The sequence below is a fragment of the Glycine soja genome, chromosome 19 (assembly GCF_004193775.1).
Source record: "Glycine soja cultivar W05 chromosome 19, ASM419377v2, whole genome shotgun sequence".
Classification (NCBI taxonomy): domain Eukaryota; kingdom Viridiplantae; phylum Streptophyta; class Magnoliopsida; order Fabales; family Fabaceae; genus Glycine; species Glycine soja.
Genome location: NC_041020.1, coordinates 13,496,680 through 13,504,659, shown reverse-complemented (window position 1 = coordinate 13,504,659; position 7,980 = coordinate 13,496,680). Strand labels below are relative to the sequence as shown.

The 7,980-nt window shown below is 33.3% G+C and overlaps 1 long non-coding RNA gene across 1 annotated transcript in view; it reads right to left on the bottom strand.

The window, feature by feature from the left end:
• Positions 1–4,861: 4,861 nt before the first annotated feature.
• LOC114399796 overlaps positions 4,862–7,980 on the bottom strand; it is a 38,897-nt gene continuing 35,778 nt past the window's right edge. The window contains exon 4 of the long non-coding RNA XR_003663829.1: positions 4,862–5,092. This is a non-coding gene — a long non-coding RNA (uncharacterized LOC114399796). The remainder of the gene's footprint in view (positions 5,093–7,980) is intronic.

Genomic DNA, 7,980 nt, shown 5'->3' with positions numbered 1-7,980 from the left:
ATATAATAGTTTTTAGATATAAAATATTTTGACCCCTTTTCAAATCCTTTCACGCTAAGAATGCATTCAACACTTAGTTTTCCTGAAAAGCTCTCTAGTAATCGATTACTACAATACTGTAATCGATTACAACAAGTCAGGAAGAGTGTAATCGATTACCAAATGTTGTAATTGATTGCAACGCGTCCGTGCTCCTATAAATTCATATTTCAAAATCAGAAATCAGAAACCTTCATTTCTCTCACGAAACCCTCGTTCCCAATTCGTATTTCTGCCATAACTCACTCATTTCTTATCCAAATCACTTCCCACAAAGCCCAAAATTCATATTTTTTCATTCTCTTTCATTTCAACCGATTGAAATTTCAAAAAAGTCTCTCAAATGGCGGAACCATCAAAGAAGCTCAAAGGTTCTTCAAGTAGAAGTCAACGGCATTCCGAGGTTCAGGATACTCCAATTCATTCCTCCATTTCCTCCTCCTCATTGTTCTCATTGGAAGAACAACGTATACGATACACAAACCTCTTCTCCTCTCGTTCTATCATAGACCCTAAGTTCATAGATATGGATTTCTTTTCCGATGAGAGTTTCGAATGCATTCAATCATTTCAAAACTCAAATCTCATTCCCTTTATGTCTCTAAAATTGCCTGTGTATTCTGAATTGGTAAAAGCTTTTTATTCTAATCTTGAAATTCAAGAAAGTACCTTGATTTCAGATGTTTATGGGATAAAGATGGTCATTGACCAATCACTTTTCTATGATTTGACTCAATTGACTAGCGAAGGTGTACCATTTGAAGGTACACTAGATGATGATTGGAAATTTGATTTTTCCATGCACGATGCTCGCCGGTTGGTTTGCACCAACCAAGCGGATATGACCGGAAGATTTCGGGCCCATGGGCTAAGTATGAGCCCGCTTATCTATGTAAATATTAGAATAGATTTTTCCTTCTTTTGGGCCTTGTATTTTGGCCATTCTTGTAGTATAGGGTTTTAGCCTTGTATTTGAGGGCATTTTGGGTAGTCTTTGTAGTAGGGACTTTTTTTTGTATTTTCATGTATTTTGTCAAGGAGGTGAGCTTAGTTTTTAGATGGGTGTGTGTAGCTAAGCTCTAGCTTCTCAAGGAAGCTTCTCAAGGAGGTGAGCTTAGTTTTTAGATGGGTGTGTGTAGCTAAGCTCTAGCTTCTCAAGGAAGTTTTCTCAAAGAAGCTTCTCAAGGAAGTTTTCTTAAGAAAGCTTCTCAAGGAAGCTACCTAGTCTATAAATAGAAGCATGTGTAACACTTGTTATAACTTGGATGAATGAGAGTCTTGTGAGACACAACTCAAAGTTCAACTTCTCTCCCTTTTTCTTCCTTCAATTTCGTGCTCCCCCCTCTCTCTTTCTCTCCCTCTTTCTTTTCCTCCATTGAAGCATCATCTCCAAGCTTCTTATTCAATGCTCATCTTGGTGGTGAAGCTCCTTCTTCCATGGCTTTTTCCTTAATGGATGGCGCCTCCTCTCACCTCTTCTCCTTTGTCTTCCGCTGCATCTCCATGGTGGAAAATCACCATTAAAGGACCTCATTGAAGCTCAAAGATCCAGCCTCCATAGAAGCCCCACAAGCAAGCTTCCATCACATTTTAACGTCCCTCTTGATTCTGAACCATATATTCCAATCAAGAGATCTTTCTTGATCGGTGCTGCTGTGGTTGTGTCATTTGGTTACCGCAAAGAGCATGATGACTCTTGGGTAAAAAAGGGTGCTCAACCAAATGATGATGAAGGAGAATTACCGGTTGAAGGGGACTCTTCTCTCCTTTAGAGTATTTTGGACAGGTTTGATGGACTCCACACCTATGTTGGTGAAAGGTTTGATGCTTTGGAACAACAAGTGGACATGTGATTCAATGCAATGGACTCAAGGATCACAAAGGTTGAAGAAGATATCACCATCATTCGCGACTGCCTTGATTTACCTCCACCCCCACCATTAGTTTAGACTTTATTATTATTATTATATTTTGTTTCTAAAGCCTTGTACTTGGCTATATGCTTATGACATTTGAACACTTAGTATTTTTAATATTTGTTTAGTATGATTGAATATTTATGGATTGTGATATATGACTATGTGGTTTGCATTTTAATTTGGTTTATTCATGTCTTGCTTAATGAATGGTTTAGAATCTTTTATGTTTGTTTTAGAAAATATGCTTTGTGTATGTTTTAAATTATGTACGTTTTACGCACTTTGGCCTTTTTTATGTTGCCAAAGGGGGAGAGAAAAATGGGTATTTTAAGAAATCAAGATATTCTATAATCAAAAATTTAAAATTAAGCATAAATTCAAAAAGAAAGGGCAAGAAAGGGATGAGTGAACGGTAGAACAAAAATTGTATGCATTCTCTTGATTTCAAGATTGTCATCATCAAAAAGGGGAAGATTATGGAAGCAATGCCTTCCAAGGTTATTTTGATGATGCCAAAGAATCAAGAGCTAAGCAAATTCCAAACATTCAAGAATCAAGATTCAAGAATAATCAAGATCAAGATTCAAGACTCAAGAATCAAGAGAAGACTCAATCAAGATAAGTACTAAAAAAGTTTTCCAAAACATTGAGTAGCACAATAAGTTTTCACAAAATCATTACCAAAGAATTTTACTCTCTGGTAATCGATTACCAGAAGGTAGTAATCGATTACCAGTGTTTTAAAACGTTAGATTTCAAATTTCAAGAGTCACAACTTGTGTCTAAAAAGTTTTAAATCATTTTAAACTTGTGTAATCGATTACACAATACTTGTAATCGATTACCAGAGTTCTAAACGTTTTGATTTTCAAAATTTAAACATGAAGAGTCACATCTGTTGATGTGTTATCGATTACACCTTGATGGTAATCGATTACCAATGACTGATTTCGAAAAATAAATTTCCAAAAGTATCAATTCTTCAAGTGACTTGTTTCTGAAGATTTTTTCAAAAGTCACAACTTTTTAAGTGACTAGTTTTCAAAAGAGTCACAATTTTTAAAAGGTGACAAGTTTTAAAAAAATTTCCAAGAGTCACAAACTTTAACTTTAATCGTCAAGTGATTATAAATAAGTGACCATGGCATGAATCTAACGATTATCTTTCATCAATCTTTCATCATCTTTCATCAATCTTTCAATCAATCTTTCGATCAATCCTTCAACATCCTTCGATCAATCTTTCAATCTATTTCAATAAGTTTCATAACAAGTTCTTTACAGATATTTCTAATTCATTTCTCTTCATCTTTCTAAAAGTTTTTGTTCAACACTTTTTCTTCCAAGAAAAGTTCTTTGTTCAAAACTTTGTGTTATTCATCTTCTTCATTTTCTTCTTCCTTTGCCAAAAGAACAGAAGGACTAACCGCCTGAATTATTTTGTGTCTCTCTTCTCCCTTACAAAAGATTCAAAGGACTAACCGCCTGAGAATTCTTTTGATTCTTCCATTCCCCTTAAGCAAAAGATTTCAAAGGACTAACCGCCTGAGATATCTTTTGTTTCCCCTTACAAAGATTCAAGGGACTAACCGCCTGAGAATTATTTGTCTTAACACATTGGAGCATACATCCTTTGTGGTACAAGAAGAGCGTACATCTACTTGGGTTGTTATACTGAGAACAAGAGAGGGTACATCTCTTGTGGATCAGTTCAAGTGGAGCGTACATCCACTTGGTTTTTCAAAGAGAACAAGGGAGGGTACATCCCCTGTGGATCTTTGGCTTATAAAGGATTTTACAAGGTTGAAAGAAATTTCAAGAACCGCAGGTTGCTTGGGGACTGAATGTAGGCACGATTTGTGGCTGAACCAATATAAATCTTGTGTTTGTCTTCTTCTTCCGTACACTTTGTAATTCCCACTATGTACTTTTAATTATTGCTTTTACTTTTGGTTAAGTTTCTATTGTTGTTCTTTACTTTCTTAACTTAGTAGTAAAATCCTAATTGAATCTAGTAACATTAAGAATGATAGATTTTAATTAGTCAAGACACGTTCATAATTAATTCAACCCCCCTTCTTAATTATTCTAAGGCCACTTGATCCAACAGAAGGCAGAGAAAGTTGATGACTAATGGGATGCACTTAGTGTGGTTATGTAATATTTTAGGTTTTGATGATGTCAAAAAGTAAATGACAAAAAGGAGAAAGCAAAATAACATGAAGAATCTTGAACATGAACAAGTCAAGTAATTAGAAGATTCAAGACTGGTTAAATTCTTAAAAAGTTTTTTCAATAAGAATATTTGACCATTTGATTAATTTAAATCAACTCTTCAAGTTTCTTTTAAAACCATTAAAGTTGTCTTTCAACTTTTGGAATTGATGTAATTGATTACCACATTATGTAATCAATTACTAGAAATTTGAAATTAGAAATTACACCAAAAGGTATGTTTTGGAAATATATCCCTATCTGTTTACACGAATTTTGCCTATAAATATTCATCATTTTAACAAGTTTAAAAAATGATAAGAAACTTTTGAAAAGATCTTGTTAACGATCATTCTCATTCATCAAGTTATTGATCAAAAGCATGGCCAAATACTCTTATTATTGAGAAACCTTCTAGTGCTTCAATTTGTAACATTTTCTCTAAATCAAAGAGTGGATTCTTATATTCTTTGTCTAAACTTTTGAAAAGGGTAAGGCATCCCTTGTAATAACAAGAGTGTTGTATCTCTTGATTCTTCAGAGACACAAACACAAAATGCTCTGTTATTGTAAAGGACTTGAAAGATAGTGAAACTCTCAAGCGGGTTGTTTGGGAATTGGACATTGTGACACCCTCTAAATAAATAAAACATATAAAAATACAAATAAACAAATTGACGTGGGTAAAAGGTTCACATTCACTTTACTATTACCAAATAAAATTTATTAAAATCATATTCAACTCAAAACAAGGCCATCAAAGTTTACAAAAGAAATTTTGTTAAATCAGTGAGATAAAATAAAATAAAATAACATCATGCAATTATAATAAAAACTCATCCCCAATGTCACATTCTATCAGAGCATTGTATCCTAACGTCATCTAGCACGATGTTGTTTAAAGTCATCCACCTAGTCATCTGCTCCCACGAACAAAAGGTTCGAAATCATCACAAGATCCAAACACAAATAGCACACAGTGAGTGAGTTATCACATTTCTAAAAAAATACAAATAAACAAAGACATGATCAAAATAAATTATATAAGTATTTATAATATAGCTTAACTTAATACAATCCATATCACTAAACCACTTTATCATTTAAAATTCATTTTTCAATCATCAATCACATTACACATGAATCACACACTCGGGTCAAGACGTAATAACACTAATCAATTTCATAATAAACAATTAGCAAGCGTTATGCAACAATTATACTAAGACTCAAGCCTATATGCAATGTGATACCATGTCAGTGAAAAATCACACTAGGAAGCTTAAGAGTATATAACAAGACACACCACACAATAGGTATGTCAGGTCACTCTGTTTTGCGAGAATGCTCCTATCATATGGGATCAACATAGGCTTGGAGTACTCAAATCGAGTGTCTTTACCCCCAAGGCCTAGACTCCGAAGAATCCATTAGAGTCTCACCTTCGTGATTCAGGTCCAACTTCTAAAATAATTTTTGCATGCAGACACTGCTCGTGAATTATACAATACCCACGATCTCACACTCGTGTTTCAAACACGTTTAACACATTGCGCACATTACGCTACAATTTAACACTTTAGGTTCTTAATTAGGAATCATACATCTTCCCTTTATCACTGTGCATAAATATTTTTCTCAAGATAAATACCCGTCAGGTTATTGTATAATTTACACCTCACAACACAAGTATTGTCACATCAAGTGTTAACCACTCACTTATTCACAACAAAATTTTATGTCCACAATTTCAACATCTCTCAATGTCACAATCCATCATCACATGTTTACGTGTATCTCGCTAATTAACACGTTCAACTTTGCACTTATACTCAATCTCAATAACAATGTTATAATCTCAAAGCAACATGTTATCTCACAATTCATCACATATTCAATTTATCATTTATACACAATTTCAATCACAATTTCATGATTCCAATATAACTATTTATCACACTAATCTTATCCAAAACATAAACAAGTTATACAAAAATGTTTCTCACAACACGGAGAGTAAAACCCTTCAAACAATTTCACATAATCATATTGGAAGAATTACAATACAATAAACATCTTAAAATAAACCCCGATTTGATCATCTAAGGACCCATACACGTGTTCATTCTAACCTCGATTGCGATAAATTCATCTCTTGCCTCTAAGCAGACTCACAGGTGTAGTTCGATAATGATAGCAGCATCTCTAGTGGTTCAGTGAGACTCCTCAAATTTTTCCTCTAATTGTTCTATTAGGATTTCCAAGCGTTACAGAGAAGAAGAAGAGATTTTAGTCTTTATTTCACTGTCAACGTGCGAGACTAATTTCTCTCTGCAAAAACATTATTTCACAAATCCCTACACTGAGAATGTGTGCAAATGAGTTCTGAAGTTGGTGTCCAAATTTCACAATGATCCACCAACTATTAACGAGTCTAAGATATTAGTTTTACTGGGACAAGTTTGGATGCATGCGGGAAAAAGAGAGAGAGCTCTATGCAAGGGACATTTCTCGCACCACAGACATTATTTTTCAAATTCCAACAGTGAGGACGTGTGAAAATAAGTTGCGAATCTAGTGTTTAAATTTCACAACAATCCAACGGTTAACGAGTTTGTGATCATAGTTTTACTTAGATAGGTTTGAGTGTATACGAGAAAAAGATAGAATATTGGGAAAGGGAGAAAAGAAAACAAATTTGAGAGGAAAAGAGAGCATAGAGACGTGTCATAAATATAAAAACTAACGTAGTATGTTTATTATAAAAATATTTCAGCCTATTATTTACTCTATTTTATTTATTTATTTATTTATTTTATAAAAAAGAACTCTATTTTATTCCATACCAAATGAATCAATAAAACATTCTTTTTATTTTCCTTCAAATCATTATTTTAATTAATAAAATTATTTCTCCTTATTTATTTAATTATAAAAATTTCATTATTTTTTTAAAACTCTATTTATTTTTAGATAAAACACCTTTAAATTTATTTTACAAAAAACAGAGTGTTAAAGACGTAGGCACAAAAAGTAACCAACCAGTATAAATCGAGTTTTCAATTCTCTCTTCCCTTATTTCTTTACCTTTATTATAAATTTACTATATTCATTTATATTGGTAGAAATCTTAATTGCTTGTTTTTTCTCTTTTTAATCAAGGTTTTGATGTATTATCATATAAGAAGAATTAGAGTGTATTGTTTTTTCTCTTTTTAATCAAGGTTTTGATACATTATCATATAAAAAGGAATTAGAGTGTATTAACAAAGAAAAACTTTATAAACTCGATTCAACCCCCCATCCCTCCTCTTGAGTTCATTGAGTCCCCTTGGATAACACTTAGTGAATCCCAAATGTGTATTTGAAGAAGAAAAAGCTAGAGACAAGAAAATTAGACAAGAATCAGAGACTTGGGAATTTTATGTAACACTTAGCCATACAATCAAGCAAAGAAAAAGCTAAAAAGATTCAAATCATAAATAAAGGAATCCATTTTTGATAAAAGATTTCTCACAAGGAATCGACTTCCATTTGGGAGGAATCAATTCCCAACGGATATCAGCAAATTTTGAAATTAAGATTGGAAAAATCTTTTTCTGATTATCTTTTTATCAAAATCTCACATCCTATGGGCCTGATAAAATCATTTCCGTTGTACAAGAAGGTCACCATCGACCTGGTTATCCCAACGACCACCTCGGTTTGAGATAGGACCGCCAGCACCAGAAGCATTTCACACACTACTCACTCAACTAGCAAAAATATTCTCTCTCAACTAGCAAAAATTGTTTGTGTTGGAAGCTCA